Source organism: Siniperca chuatsi, linkage group LG7 (assembly GCF_020085105.1).
Source record: "Siniperca chuatsi isolate FFG_IHB_CAS linkage group LG7, ASM2008510v1, whole genome shotgun sequence".
In the NCBI taxonomy this organism is placed as follows: Eukaryota; Metazoa; Chordata; class Actinopteri; order Centrarchiformes; family Sinipercidae; genus Siniperca; species Siniperca chuatsi.
Genome location: NC_058048.1, coordinates 30,289,212 through 30,305,668, shown reverse-complemented (window position 1 = coordinate 30,305,668; position 16,457 = coordinate 30,289,212). Strand labels below are relative to the sequence as shown.

The following is a 16,457-nucleotide window of genomic DNA, read 5'->3' as shown; positions in this document are numbered from 1 at the left end:
AGAGGCCGAATTATACTCGGAGACCTGCTTGACCCCATTCCCACCTGAAACTACGATGACGTTCTTATTGTTTTGAATGTTAGATTTCCTTTGACTTGCTTCAAATTATGACCAGAGCCTGAAGTTTTTCAGCTGCAGACTATGTGCCAGTTTTTGTAGTTGTGCTGCAAGTAGGGATTATTTCACTATTGCCGTTTGTTTTCTGAATTAAGTGATTTAATCATTTGGTCAGTAAATTTTGCAAAACACCCATCACGAGTTCAAAAGAAGGAAGGTCGGTGTTCATTTGACTTTTTTGTCAGACCAGTCTAGAACCCAAAGAGATTCAGTTTATTGTCATTTAACACAAAGAAAAGCATCATTTTCTTTACAATGGAGAAGTTTTTTTCATTTTTGCTTGAAAAATTATAATTGATTAATCGATTAATCAATTAATCATTTCAGCTGTAGTGTGTAGTATAATTTTACACTCTTCAAACTAGGGCTGCACGATGTGGTAAAAAAGAATCATATTGCGATTATTTTGACAGATATAACGATTGCAATATGATTCACGATTAGTGGGAATGATAATGTTTGCATCACAATTTTCATTTTCACTGAAAAAAAATATTCAAATCATGATGATATTTGTATATATTGAGCTCTGTACCAAACAAACAGCAGGATTTGTCGGCCAGGGCAGCTCTGCAGCACCACAGTACCTCATTATAAAGCTGTTTTGTCTCACATTTGACCTTGATCAAAAAATTGCAGCTTCTGCGGTTTGGATGTTGCACTTAGCCATTTTGCAATTTCAAAAATATTTCGATTAATTGTGCAGCCCTTCTTCAAACACTTATGGATCCCCGAAAAGAGCATTTTGTTTTGGTGAGAAACCCTCATAAAAACTGCTCTACAATACTCGTGAGTCGATGCAGGCGGTCTGTACCAATCAATGAATCCTTTGACAGCCGCAGTAATAATGAGACTAATCTGCTTGAAAAATAGTGAATAAATAGTGAATAGTACGGTTTTGAGAGGAAGAGGAAGGAGAGATGAAGAGCTGAGTGTGCAGCAACAGAGACGAGAAAAGAGTTAAAGAGAAAGCAGATGATGAGTGTTTTGAAAGACTTTAATGTGTTCTTAGTGTTGCTGGTTGCTGCTGGGCTCAGATTGACTCAGATTACCTTCATTATGTCCCAAGCCCCCCCCCCCATGGTGGCAGTCAGCGCTGACTCTTTGCTAGCTTACATCTGCAGGCTAATGTCCCCTCTGACGGCCATAACAACACATAATGTTATCACACCATTAAATAAGCTGCTTCCTTCAGCTTTATGGCTGCTGTTACCTGCAGCACACCAGCCCGCTGCACAGAAACACACCGCTAGCCTGCTTCCGCCACAGGGCCAAACAGGGCCAAACAGGGCCAAAGAAGGCCGAGCAGGGCCAGTCTGGTTTCCTTTGCATGGTTTCCTGCCATGTTTAGGCTGAAAACAGCTCTGTGTTCAAAAACTGAAAGAGCCTGGCTGGTGTGGGCGTGTTTCTTCAGGAAAAGGTCCAGGAGGTTTATCAGACACCAAAACACTGCGCAGAGGTTTATAACACTGAGAGACAGGATTTTACAACTCTGGAAAGTTATCAGCAAGCTGAATGGTTGATCTATTATAAAAGAAACAACCAGGCAAATATCCAAACAACCCCCACGGAAGTGCAGCCCAGAAATGTTCCAGCTTCACCACAGCACCTTACTGGATGATGTTGCATTGCGTAGCGAGGTTCAGCTTCTTTGCCGGATGATCCTGCGTTACTGCCGGAATCTTCTGTATCAGGACCAACGCAGCCAACTCAATGGCCCCATTGAAATGAATGACTGGGCTGGATTTTGTAATGGAGCGCTAATGTCGGCCTGAACTTAAGACTAAACAGTACTAATCTTCTTCACCCTGACCCTAAAGAGCCAAAGACGCTTGGCTTAGTCTAGTTTCTAGTGTACAGTACAACAAGGCCAAATAGAAGTGGAGCCGAACAAGGCTATCACCGAGGCCTGGTTTCTACTATAAAAGGGGTCAAACTGGGCTGGCCTGGTTTTCGTTACAGGGCCAATGTTATATACACAGAGCTCATCAGCAGTTTGGGTGAAACAAGGCTATTCTAGTTTCCACTGAAGAGTCAAATGAGGCTGAACAGGCCCAGTAGGTATAACCTGTAAAGTCAAGAAACAGGGGCGTTAGGTTCCTAATGGAGAGTCAACTGGGTTTCTGAATGCAGCTAATGAAGGTTAGCCGGGTTTCTAGTGTGCAGAAGGGCCAAATGGCTACAAATCAGGCTATCCTGGTTTCCTTTGCAAGGCCAAACAAGACCCAGTCTGGTTTCTACTGAAAAATGTCACCAAATGGGTCTATCTAACCAAACCAGTCCAAACAGGACTTCCACTGTGGCTCTGTAGCTGTTTGGTCTAAATAAAATTCAGAGATTTGGTTTTGTGCCTCGGCACCAGCAGAGCAGATTTTCCTCCTGGGCTGTTTGTTTCACATAAAAGAAAACTGATTAAAGTGAAACATAAAAAATGTTTTCAGAGCTTTTACCAACAACTTCTGTCTTTATTTGTCCCTCGGAGGAAATTCATCCACAGTCAGTAATTTCACACAGGCAACATTAGTCCTTGTAAAAGTCATTTAAACACACAGACAAATAACACTTTTGGTGAATTTGCATTAGCTGGTATGTTTAATAGAAATATAATGTTTAGGTATGACATAGATGATGACATGACAATAAAACACTTTACGCTTTTACTCCTTTAATCTCCCTGTCAATGTACATTTTTAAAAAGTAAAGAGGAAAAAACGTGACTCTTAAGTTAAAATGATTTCATTCGTGCTGTCAGCGTTTCTGTGAAAACGCAGAGTGACCTCGTCTGATCCACAATCGGTGTGAGTCGTATTTCATGTCCTGCTGTTTTACTGAGGAGGAACCAGAGCAGAGGAGCGCAGGAGATGGAGGGAGGGATGATTTTACATCCATATTTGGTGAACAGTGTAGGAACCCTTGGCCTTTTTATACACCGTTTTATTTAATTTTTCATGTAAAGAGCCTGAAAAGCAGTCTGTAAATCAAATATATTATTGGTACATATCAGCCTTGTTACTGCTGAACTCTCCTACATCCAGATTGGAGCTGTGTTAAGTTACCGATGAAGCTCCACATTAAAAGCTTTGTACTGGCGAACCACCGAGAGACTTTTATTGTGATGCAGCTATATAATGTATTTGTCATCAAATTTAAAACTTTGACTTTAAAAAAAAAAAAAGAAAGTTGGTCTACACAAGATATGGACATATTCGGACTGTTTGGCAGCGGAGCAGTCTTTAATATTGCGGGCAGTAGTTGAAGCAGAAACAGTCACATTGAGCTGTTGGATGATGAGCGGCAGCTGACAGGCTCTTACTAACATATTATTATTATTATTATTATTATTATTATCATTATTGTTATTATTAGGAAGCAAACTGACCCAGACTGTGAACTTGCTGTTTTGGGTTGTTCTGAAAGCTCCCTGAAACTGTCGTATGAGACCTAGCAGGCTTTAATGTTTTGTATAATTATAGCTAAAAGGGTCATTTTGAGAGAATGGAAATCTACCTTCTCTCCTTGTTTTAAAAACTGGCTTAATGATATGGTTTCCTGTCTTTATTCAGAGACGATTGGGTGCTCCTCTTCTGACTGTAAATTTATTAAGATTTGGGGTCCATGTATTGATGATATCAAAAGCAAAGCGACTCGGCTGCAACTAAGTAGTGTATGATTATTTATGTGCCCCTCTTGAGTGCGGCTTACTGTACAGTTTATTTGAAGTACCTTTTAAACATTTAGTTTTTGTTTTGTTATTATCGTGTTTATCGTACGTCGGTGGGTGTATCGGGGTGGGGACATGTGTGTAGCTGTCTCTTTGTCTTTTTGTTTATACTTGTACAAAATAAAATTTTAAAAAATCGTATATAACAGGGCTACTACTTTACCTCCATAATCACTGTTTTATTTCAGGTGCAATGTGCTGGAGTACAGAGCCCAAAATAAAAAAAAAATAGAAAATGAGTCACTGTCCAAAAACTTACAGACTTTAAAAGCGTTTTGTAAAAGCTACAAAGAGCTGTATCTTAGAGCCTTATCAGAAGTGGAGCTGAAAATGTAGAATTTGTCCTGAGGGTGGCGCTAGAAGAAGGTCAAGGGAGCGTTACAATCTAAAGGGTTCATCCTCTGGGGAGCAGGAATGAGATCAAGAAATGTCATGATGTTTACAAAGAACCATATTTGTTTGACAACCGACTTACTGTCCCCGTCCTCCCATGGCAAAAAAACCAATAACTGTTGGCGTCACGTGTAGTTAAAGACGTCAACATGAATCTCCTTACTGGAGTCTGAAATATGTTGTCACACTGTCCTCCACTCTCTGGCTTCCAGTTGGCCTCCTCTTCTCTCAGTGTCTGTGATCCTTTCTGCTTATCCCAAACGCAAACCCTTTCTCCTTTCAGTCCGTATAATTCACTGCACTCTGCTGCCTCGTGACGCCACTTCCAGCTTAGTTAGTTTAACATTCAAATCTCCAGAGAAACGTAGACGTATTTGGGTCATGAGATTAAGATCTGTGCAATAAAAAGGCTCCTCTGACACCTTTTAGAAATTTCAAAGTCCCGTTCAGCCTGAAACCAAATTTGACATAATCACTGAGCTTGGAATTATAAAGCCTTATCTGTCTGATTGGCTTTTCTAAATCAAAACGTAAAAATGTTACACTGCAGTTTTTATGCTGTTGTGGTGTTTTAAGAATAATTTGGAGTTTAAAGTTTTAGAAAGTGAAGTAGAAAGTATGTGGCTGGTATTTTAAGGTCACAACACCTCAGAGTGTCTTTACAATGAAACAGCTGGGTGCAAAATGACAAATAATGTCAGTAAGTTAACAACTCATTGGCCTGTACTAAGAACTTCCCCAGGGCAAATATAATTATTGTGATTTATAAAGTGATGAAGAGTGTGCTCCATTAAAGGTGTTTTTGAAAATCAACACATCATTGCCTCATTAATTTTTAAGAATGGACCATAATAGCTGTAAACAAATGAGGCGATCAGCCTCTAGTGGCCTCTACACTGTTTTCCATTGTGATTTGGACGGAAATCTGCAAGAAAACAATGCATGTGGCACCTTCTTTAATTAAGGGATAAAGAATAGAGAAAGCATTGTCGGTTTGTTTCACTGTTCTCCCAACGATTTTCAATTGGGTTGCAACAATATCCGCTCTTTCAATACAGTATATAGCAGCAGGAAGTGATCAGTTTTCAGTGTTTAACTGAAAACCAAGATCTTTCCCTAAATGTAACAAAAGTGCTTCTGTTGTCTAAAGCCAGGACCCTCAGGATGCCAGCCCTGTCCACCCTGACCCCGTGCTGTACAAGCACTTCCTTTTACTTGAAAAACGTTGACGCTAAACTTGATCCAGCAATTACATTTCCCTCAAAATGTCTTTGGCAAAACAAATTAGCAGTATAGAAACGTAATTTATAGGTGACAGCGTTGATCGATCGCTTGTCACCATTTTTCTGCTTCTGTTACAGGATGACGTCTCCATTCTTAAACCGCCTACAAAGCCCTGATTGGCTGAGTTGTCACTGAGTGTAATAGCAGACCTATTTGAATCACTGAAGAAGGCGATTCAGAGATCTGGAACCAGGCTATATTTTCCCCTCTGTAAATACTTAACATTAACCCCAATGTTCCTAAACTTGGAGCCACATGAGTCTCCTGAGTAATTGAACAATATTACAGGTTTCTGTTGATCATCAGTTAGAAATGTTTCACCTTCCTTCCTGACTAAATCTGGCCTTTTACCCTCAGTGTGGTACAGTATGTGGAGTGTCTCTGAATACAGCAGTAAGCCTTAGCAGTCATTCCAGCATATTTTAAAGACTTTGTTGCTGCAATCAGGAACAAATCACATTAGCCACATGGCAGCAGAGTTTAAAGCTCTCTGATTGGACGTTTTTCACAGCAATGCCCTCTGGGACCCTTTAGGCATAAGAGATGGCCTTGAAAGGTTTGTAGCTTCCTCCTTCATGGAGGACAGCAGCTGTAGTCAGCTTGATTTCACAACAGTTACAATAGAGATTCAATGGAGCCACAGCAGAAAAAGTATCAAATTATTCATACAGACCTCTCAAAAGCCTTCAGCAGTGCCACTCTGTTCTCCACTGCTCATCTATGTGCTCAGTATGTTCCAAAAATGCATTGTTTCACCAAAATATGTTGTGAAATTTGTCTAAATACACCGTTTCCTTGTGTTTCTAGCACCGTTAGCTTTTTTCTTTTTGCACTTGCAACTATGTTGACCTATTGGTCATGCAACCGACATGAACAGCTAAGCACAATAGTAAAAAACGTATTATTTAGCCATATTTTGGCACATTTAGAATGACAATATTAAAAGGAAAGAGTGAAGTATTCAGTGCAAACTTGAAGCTCTTGACAGTTTTCAGTACTGTGCTATTGGTTCATATCCATACTCAGACCAAGATTAACAGTAAAGGCTTGAAAACATAGAAACTAAAGAATTAAGCTCAAATATCACTACGAGTGTCCTTAAATGCTCTATGTATTCTGTTATTTTGAGCGCACAGCGGAGGAAACACTCACATTTCACTGAAACAGCGTTCTGCTGTTTCACACACAGAAGGAACTGTGTTTGAGTGAACTGCGGCTCATATTACTGTTAATGTCAACTTCCAGACTGTATTAACTTCCTTCTTTACACTTTCTTAACATCTCTGCCACCTTCCTGTTGACCAGGGACAGCAACAAGTCCATGCTGCTCTTTCACGTATGTGCCTGTGAATATATTCTGGGCGAGTAGAAAGGCTAAAGAATTCACTGTGCGCTTTAAGTACATTATGTTTCCATCCACCTTTCGTTTCTCATTGAATTTGTGCGTAACCATGGGGCGGCTGTGGCTTGGAGGTAGAGCGGGTTGTCCACTAATCGGAGTTGGTTTGATCCCCGCCTCCGCATGTCGAAGTGGGCAAAACGCTGAACTTGCTCCCGATGGTTACCCTGCGTGGTAGCTCACTGCCATCGGTGTGTGATTGTGTGTGTGTGAATGGGTGAATGAGCAGCAAAAACCTTGTAAAGCACTTTGGATAAAAACGCTATATAAATGTAGCCATTTACCATTGAACTAGTTGCTGCCACCCAACTGAAATTGACAGCCACTACTTCGTCAGAGCATTGTAAATATTAGTATATGGTAACATGAGCATTACGTGTCTTTTTACATATGTAGTAGTATATACTTGTGTGTGTGTGTGTGTGTGTGTGTGTATATATATATATATATATATATATATATATATATATATATATATATATATATATATATAATATACTATTGATTTATCTGCAGAAATATAAATGTGCAAAATACAGCGTTTGTGTGCTTCAGCAGGAGGCATGGGACATTTTGAACGATCAATTTAGCCAAGCCTTGCCTTAACGAACACCACGATTTTACACCATTAGGTGTTGGCTAGGATAGAAATAGCATGACAACAGTTAGCGTTATAGCATTTAACGAGCATCATGTGCATGTGGGCTGCATGTGGTTTCCCTTCAACCGACTGGTCATCTGTTTCCGCGTCTTCCACCACGGCTTCAACAGCGCAGTAGCTGAGCTGAGCCGCTGCGCCAGAGAAGGCCGGCTTGTGACCCAGCAACGCATCGATCCAGGCAGTCAAACCACTTGCTGCTCGACCAATCAGAAATGTCCATCGCAGCAAGCCCCACCCCGAAAGTTCCTGTACTTTTGGAAACGCGAGAATATTTGTATAAAACTAGTTGCGCTGGGTGACATGTTCCTTCATCACCATGAACACATGACTCAGTCCCACACACACCGTCCTGCTGCCCCAAACACTCACTACAACACCACATGTGGATTCATCCGCCGCTGAAAATAGTCCCCAACAAATGCTCTGTTTCCTCCTGTTTGAGCAACGTTTGCTAAAAGCTACAGTGACCAGCTCTTAAAGAAAATTACTGGGCCTTTTTTTAAAAAGATGTTTATGTCTTCAGTAGGATTTGCTGACAACAAGAAAAATATAGAATATCACTAATATAAGTATTGTCTCCCTTTCCCTCTGTGGCTCACCCCTTTTATAAACTATCCCCCCTCCCCCATACTTAGATAGTCAACAGGTATCAGGATCCGGTATCTTTCATCCCCCCTTCCTCTCTGTGTGTGTCTCTCTGAGGAGGACAGAAAGGCTGTTTGTTTTCTGCCTAACTCCTTTATGTCCGGAGGAGGGAGGAGGAGGAGGGAGGAGGAGGAGGAGGGGAGGAGGAGGAGGAGGAGGAGGAGGAGGAGGAGGAGGAGGGGAGGAGGAGGAGGAGGAGGAGGGGGAGGAGTGTGTTAGAGGGACAAGGACAGACAAAGTAGTGAGATATTAGGAAAAATATGAAAGTTCAAGTCATTCAATAAATGTCCGTATGTTCGCTATAAAATGAACCGTAACGTGTGCTGCTGTTTTTATTTAAATTTTTTTTTAAATTCTGATCAACCAATAAAATTACATTTCAAGTTGCAGTCCAGCCCAATGCAGCGCTGTCATGTGTATCACAGTCCGAGTGGGGAACCCATCTCAGGACTGCTACTGATGGCTGGAAGCAATATCACAGCAGTCTACAGTATACTTTAGTACAAAGTCTTGAGGAACACTTCTACCTTGTGCAATAACTGTACTTTGTGCCATTTTATTGCCTGAATTTAAAGTATAACATATATGTACCATATAACGGTGAGAACGAACAATGCAGCATCCATAGCACGTACTCTACCTTTCTGCTAAAAATCCACTAATGTAATAAGACATTTATGAAAAAACGTTTGCTTGCAGGTTTCATTTAGTTGTTTGGTAAAATTGCATCTCATCCCCAAAAAGTAAGAAAGTGATTATTTTATGTCATGCTGGGAAAAGAAAAATGGTGGTCACACGTCAAGACGCCATTCCAGTGACACAAATCCTCTGCTGTCTGTATGTTGTGAACTTACTAACCCTATCTGTAATGACGGATCAAGACCTCCAGTTGGACTGAACTGTCTGGTTTCCCTGTTTTCTTCTTGCGTATTTGTTCAGTAGTTTTGACGGTTATTCGGACATTAGTCATCCAGATAAAGACGCCGTGGCCAGCGCCGGCTGCTTCCCGCTCAGACCCTGAGTATACTTGTGCTGCTGACAGGACAGCTACCTCTGAAGACAGTGATGCTGTAATGGAGTCGGTGCGGATTGAACGGATGAATGCTTCAGCAGCTATTACACACTGCTGACATCTTACGTGCAATGTGAAAGTGGGGTTAGTCTAATGACTAATTCAAAGATTCTTTCCTGTAGGCTTGAAATTGGCTGCAAGCTGCAGCTACAAGTTGTTATAGGAGGCCTCTGCGTTGTATTTGTTAGCAATGCAGATGCCGTGACAGTGGACCTCTGTGGAGCTGATTTCCATTTATTCTGAACCTCCGTGTAAATAAAACTACCTGCTGGATGTGTAAATTGTTAACTGTTTGCTAACACGTATATCAGCGCATAAGGTGATGATAGGTCATTGTTTTTACAGCTTGTTGTGCTTCCCCTAAGTGACCTAAAATCAATCAATGCTGCTTTATTTCATAGCCAGTTTGTTTTTGTGTGCAGACGTTATACCTGATGGATTCCCTCTCCCTTGGCTTGTTGTCTCTTTAGCAAAATATGATCCAATATATAATATAATCCCACAATCTCTTCTTGATTCAAATGTGCTCCGAATAGTTTCAAGGTGCTTTCAGGATTCCAACTGTACACAGAGACACAGTTTCTTTTTCTGGCTGCACGCCACCGCTGTATTCATGTGCTTTTTATCTGCACGCTCCACGCTCAAAGTTGTCGAGAGGACGAGATGATTAACACTGTCAGTGCAACAGAAATGATGCTTAATGTGGTCACACAGCAGCCATGAAAGCTTCGGCTTCAGGTTTGTGTGTGTTCTCAGCTGAGGAGCAGAGGGGATGATTAACTTTGTCTCAGGACACAGACGTTATTTTAATCAGTCTTGGTTCTAATAGTCTTAACTTCCTCTCACCTTCATCACCTCCTCAGCTGAATATCACTTTCCCTCTCAAGCAGCCGCACTCTAATAGGAGCCATTCATCTCTTTTCCTTGCCGCTGAAACTTCAGGGAGTGATGCATTTCAGTGCTTTGTTCCAGCATTCTCCAAAGTGCACTCACTGACCTGCAGTGCTTTTCTCTACACACAGAATATGCTTGAAGCCAGTTTGATTAGAGTTTTCTGAAAGTTAAATTAAAGTATCACCTTGTTTGCCAGTTCTACATGCAGCAGTATGTACAGTAAACAAATTAAAAAGCACATTCCTTTTACGTCATGAAAACATGTAGTTTGATCTGATTATCAGCCTCACTGTTTACTGATGATAATAATAATAATAAAACTTTATTTATAGAGCACAAAACAAAGTACAAAGTGCTTCACAACAAGAGAAATAAAACACCACAGTGAATGATGAAATATAAAGAAATAAAATTCATAAAATACACAAAAGCAATAATATAAACAGCCAGTTCAGGTAAAATCAGGATCTGCTTTCAGATAAAAATGTGTTTTGAGACGAGACTTAAACGAAGACTCTGACTCAGACAGCCTAATGTCTTCGGGCAGGTTGTTCCAGAGCCTCGGGGCCCTGATGGCCAAAGCTCTGTCCCCCTTAGTTTCCATCCTGGACTCAGGAACAGACAGGAGACCCCTGCCCGAAGATCTCAGACTGCGTGAAGGTTCATAAGGGATTACAAGGTCTAAAATATAATCTGGAGCCATGAAGAGCCTTAAAAGGAATCAACAAGATCTTAAAATCAGTCCTGAAACCAACAGGGAGCCGATGTAAAGAGGCTGAACCAGGTGTGATGTGGTCGCAGCTCTGGGTCCTGGTTTACAGCCGAGCAGCTGAGTCCTATACAGTCTGCAGTCTGTCAGAGTTTTTAGATTAAGACGAGTGAACAGGCTGTTACAGTGATCGAGGCGTGAGGAGATAAAAACATGTACAACAGTTTCTGCATCACTAAGATTTAAAATAGATCGGGTTTTTGCAATGTTTCTGAGGTGATAGAAACACGATTGGATAAGCTGAGTGATGTGTTGCTCAAAACATGAATTGCTATCAAACAGAACACCAAGATTTCTTGCAACAGGCTTGATATGTTGTGACGACATGATTACTCTCTTACAGCCATATCAGAGGTGGATTAAGTTTCTGCTAATGCTTACCCAACATTACCTGCTGCTGCTTCATATTAAAAGCATTCAAGTGGTAAAACACAGGGTGGCTTTTATTGTGAAGCAGTCACAGGAAACGCGTTGTTTTTGTCACTGAGGAAAGCGTCGACACCAATCGTTCATGAAAAATGCATCTACAGAACAAAAGAAGGGTCCTTTTGTTGATGTTGTTGTCAGATGAGCTGTAAATCTGCCGGGGAGTAATGACGAGTGAGGAGCGGCCACAGTGAGCTGTTAGCTGAAAGGCGACAGGCTGCACACCTCAAACTCCTCAGCAACATTACCAACTTTTACTGTGTCCTGCTGTTGTGTTGGTGGATCACAGCATGTTGGAGAAAGGCTATAACTGACCAACTTCTTTATTAAAACAACCTGAGATTGTTTGACTGCACTGTAAACAGATACGCCAGCGGCTGCATTTCTGTAAAGCTGCTGCTCAACGGCAGTTTGCTCATCCACCTGCTGCTACCAACAATCAACCTGGATTGAAATCTTAAGGAATAAATGGCTGCTGCATACACAACACCACCCTCTGCATCAGTCACTTCCTACACAGAGCATGCTTATCATATTCACTTTAAATGTCGCTCCTCTGGTCTCCATTCACTGCCAGAAGCTGAATTCACTTTGTCTCACGACACATCCACAGAGGGAAGATCATCACGCTGCGATACTGAGAACTTGCCTTCATTCACCTTCACAGCTGAATATCATCCAGTTTATACTACAGACCTTAAAGCATAAATCCACCTTTGACCACTATGCTAATAAAGCTGGGTATAAACTAAGCTCCGCCCCAGTTCCCTGTCTCAGGATAGGGACATTATTTAAATGAGACTAAGCTGAGTCTTCAGACTTCACTTCTTTTCCTCTCACCTCTATCTCTTCCTCAGCTCCATATCACCATCAGGTCTAACAAAAGCCATTTTCTTAATCTTAATAACATGGATTCACGTCCTTTCCTGCTACAGTACACTGTACAGCAGAGGAGATGATATCCTCATCATCTCAGCAGGGATGAGTCTTAATAGTGAAGATGAGCTGCCTCTCCTCATTCCCTCATGCTGGTCTGTCTGGCTGCTTCTGGTTTCCTGCAACATACACTGCGAAAAATCCCCTTCTACAGAGACATAAAATATTATATAATCCAGAGAAAATTTGCTGGTATCAAACACAAACATCTGCCAACAGGGTGAGAAAAAATTACTTGATAAGATTTCTTGAAAGTAGCATTAAAATCAGGCCACTGCTAACGCTATGACCTTTAAAAGTAGTAAAAAAAAAAAATTCTGTAAGAAGTGGAACTTCAGACATTCAATATAAAGCTTCCTGAAACAAAATTGTCTTTTAATTAATTCAATAAAAGCAGAACTACAGAGGAGGATCTGATAGGCACAAGCCCTCCATGCAGTTAGGAGCTGTCAGTGTAGTTACCTTGAATAAGTTTAATATAATGCAGTTTTTATCTTCAATAAGAAAAAAATGAGACTTAAACTCTCAGTGAAGCAGCATTTTAAGAGCGTGACACTTTATTGTGATTTCCTTTTATTGTATTTCCTGTTAAAACAGGATGTTGAGGCTGTGGAATGACTACTAGAGTCTGTAACACAAGTGTTTAGAGCATGTTATACCTTTTTTTTTAATGTGTTTCAGACGAAAGGACGGAAAACATGAGGGTGACGAGTTAAAAATCGAGCATAAGGCAGACACTGAAGATGAAGTTAGGCAGCGATTAACATGCTCATGTCTTGAAAATAAGTTGACATCTTATCGCTTAAAATTTGAATAGTTCCTGATGTAATGTTTTGTATTCTGGAGTTTGTTTTTAATCACTGTCCCCAACTTTGACGCTAGAGCTAGAAAATCCAAATTTGGGCATAGATTTGGTGGGTCTGGGTGTACCTGAGGTGGGACGAGCAAGCACCAACCACCATGACAGTGTGATGAGTGGGGACGCCTGTCAATCAAGGCAAACATACCCACAAAGTTGCCCCTCTGTAATCCATCTGCAAAGTTGCCTCTAAGAGAGAGAAAATTAGAACAAGTAACATTAACTATCCTGGAAAAATCAATGTTGCATTTTCCAATTCACTTCAATGCAGCCACAGGTTTTTTTCTCTGCAGGCAGCATCTAGTGGCCATCCGAGGAACTGCAGCTCACTTCCACATAAGCTGCAGTATTCAATCGTGCTTCAAGACTGAGTAGAAGCTTGTTGGTTTGCATTAACTGTACTAGTCCCCCGCAGTAAGTGACAAAAATCCGTTGTTTGTATCTGCCCTCAAGAACTATCAACAGGACAACAGAGTGCCTCCCTAAGCCGTTACAAATCACTGTTGGAAGAATAACTGTTTTCTGATCTGACTCCACTATGGTTAAGGTTTTGTTGGTTGGGGAAAGGTCATGGTTTGGGTTAAATTAAGTACTTAGTTTAGGTTAGGGAACGATTGTGGTCATGCATGAAAGAAACCAATGTCGACTGGCATTAGGACAATCGAAACGAACAGCGGCCTCCCGTGTTACAGTCCGATGTGTGGTTGACTCACCCACGCCACCCTCCTCCCTCTGTGGACTTTGTCTCTCTATGACAACATCACTCTACTTCTTCCTTTTGCTTCTGACGGACAAGAGCCACAATTACTACGCCCGCTAGAGGGCTTTGGCACTTGAACGTAACCAGATGTCGTTTTGTGGCACTTGCTGAAACGACTGATGCTGTGGGTTTTCTTGGGAGGACAGTGTCTGTGGGAAAGACAATAATGGAAGAAGATGGGCCTGATGATGATTCTGATTTTCTTACATTTCTTCTGAATCCCTGCGGGGGCTGACGCGAGCCGGTCGGTGGCCCAGAACCACACCTGGTGCATTAGACTACTTCATAGTTTTTCAGTTTCCTCTACAGCGCACATTGTGATCCTTTTTATTTTTCTATAATATTTTTTCATCTTTCTTTTTTTCCATGAATATCAATGTCCCCGTACTGTTTGGCTGTGCGTCCCTGATTCTGCTTGTCCAGTCAGGTGTTTTGCTGTTGATGAAAACGGAGATAAGAGCGAGTGAAGTTACGCTGTTGAGACTCGGCCGGCTGTTTGTCCCGCCAGACATTTTGTTGGAGGCATCAAAGTCACAGAGGTCAGTGACTGATCTGACACACACACACACACACACACACACACACACAGAAAGCTGTCCGGTAATCATATTGGATGATGAAGCGTCAATCATTACAGCCAATCAGACTTTGCTGCCACCTCGTTTGTCCAATACGATTGCAGGTTTTTTTTTTTGTCTGTCTGGCTCAGCTGGCGATGTCTGTGACATCATCAGTGATGTCATCAATAATGTCAGGTATCAGACTCATTGTCCGTCTGTCTGATTGGGTGAAGTGTTTGGTTAAAGGCTTACTGAGAGGCAGACTGTGTGTGTGTGTGTGTGTGTGTGTGTGTGTGTGTGTGTGTGTGTGTGTGAGAGAGAGATGGTATGCTACTAACTAACTGTGTGTGACCTGTATTCAGTGTGTGTGTGTTGTGGCTGTAACAGGAGGCTGTTTTGCATTCTTGAACATCCTTTAAGACACAATGAAATTCTCTAATATTTGAATGTGTGAATAGTTGTAATCCTGCTTTAATGTATCTGATGCAAATTAAGCTGTGTGTGTGTGTGTGTGTGTTCATCCCAAGCTCTGCGTCATATTCAAATCTTGCCTACCCGTGGAAAACTACCAGACACAAACCTGTTGTTGGCTTTGCATCCACTCAGGTGCTGTACTGCTCTGTACACATTTAAAGGAATAGTTAGACATTTTGGAAATGCGCTTCTTCTCTTTCCTGCTGAGAGTTAGATGTCCAAATTGATACAACTCCCATGTCTGTACAGTAAATATGAAGCTACAGCCAGCAACCAGTTAGCCTAGCTTAGCTTGAAGACGAAACTCACCAATGTAGCATGTAAACTCCATGTAAACCATATAACCATATAACACCCCCCAAATTACCCTAAACAAATAGAGAGGACGTGACCTTGGTGTCCTCAGTGGCAGCTATGGCCCCGATCAGGACTGAGACTGTTGACTTGTGTGTGTTAATATTGCCTGCAATAGAAACCAGAAGTTAAGAGTCAAAAGCTGATATGAAATGAATGGAAAAATAAGGTCCATAATAGTCATTAAGCTAACAGTGTGTGTGTGTGTGTGTGTGTGTGTGTGTGTGTACGAGCAGCAGTACAGTGTGTTGTTCAACACGGAGCTGGTGACTCATCAACAGATAAAGATGCTCTCTCTCTCTCTCTCTCTCTCTCTCTCTCTCTCTCTCTCTCTCTCTCTCTCTCTCTCTCTCTCTCTCTCTCTCTCTCTCTCTCTCTCTCTCTCTCTGGTAAATCTACATAATGAAGCTCCATTCACACTTTCAGCACACTGGGGAAAGTGTGTGTGTGTGTCTGTGTGTGTGTCCACATGTTCAACAGATGTTCATAATAATGTTTGTTCTCTCGAGACTGAGGTGGTAAATGTCTTCATCTGGTCTGGAACTGAACCTGTCTTTGTTTACCTCCGTCTGCCTGTTGTTCATCATTGGGGGTTAAATTAAGGAGCTTTCTTTGTATTGTAACAAACATTTGTACTTCCATACTTGTGAGGACCCTCATTGACAAATAACATACCCTACCCCCTAATTCTGACCTTAACCATCACAACTGCATGTATAACCATAACGTAAACACAAACCTGATAGTAACGTTAACCCTAAAACATCTGAAGAAGTGACGTCCAGACAGTCATTAATCAAAAAACTGATAATGAAAGTGGTCGACCCAGTGGTAACAGGAAAGATCATTGAGACTGACATGATATAGACTGAAGAGTCACACACAGGCTATGAAATCCACTCGCGCACACACACACACACACACACACTGATGCAGACAGACAGTGAGAGTGATTAGGATCTATGTGGCCTCTCAGTGGTGCAGGGCTGAAGCCTTGGCCTCATAACTCTGCTATTACACCCCCACACACACACACACACACACACACACACACACACACACACACACACACACACACACAGTCCCCAGGTGGGAGTTTGGAGGATGAGGCCTTGGCCTGATCAGCCTCCTGT

At 41.6% G+C, this 16,457-nt stretch overlaps 1 protein-coding gene across 4 annotated transcripts in view; it reads left to right on the top strand.

Annotated features, from left to right (window-relative positions):
• Nucleotides 1-16,457, top strand: part of si:ch211-137a8.2 (uncharacterized protein LOC777613 homolog) — a 47,668-nt gene that overhangs the window by 4,523 nt on the left and 26,688 nt on the right. The window contains exon 2 of one of the 4 annotated variants that reach the window (XM_044201719.1): nucleotides 14,364-14,475. The exons of 2 other annotated variants lie outside the window; for them this stretch is intronic. The gene's annotated coding sequence lies outside the window, so the exon portion shown is untranslated. Of the gene's footprint in view, nucleotides 1-14,359; nucleotides 14,476-16,457 lie in introns of all 4 variants that reach the window. One more of the 4 variants, XM_044201718.1, reaches the window with a different exon arrangement.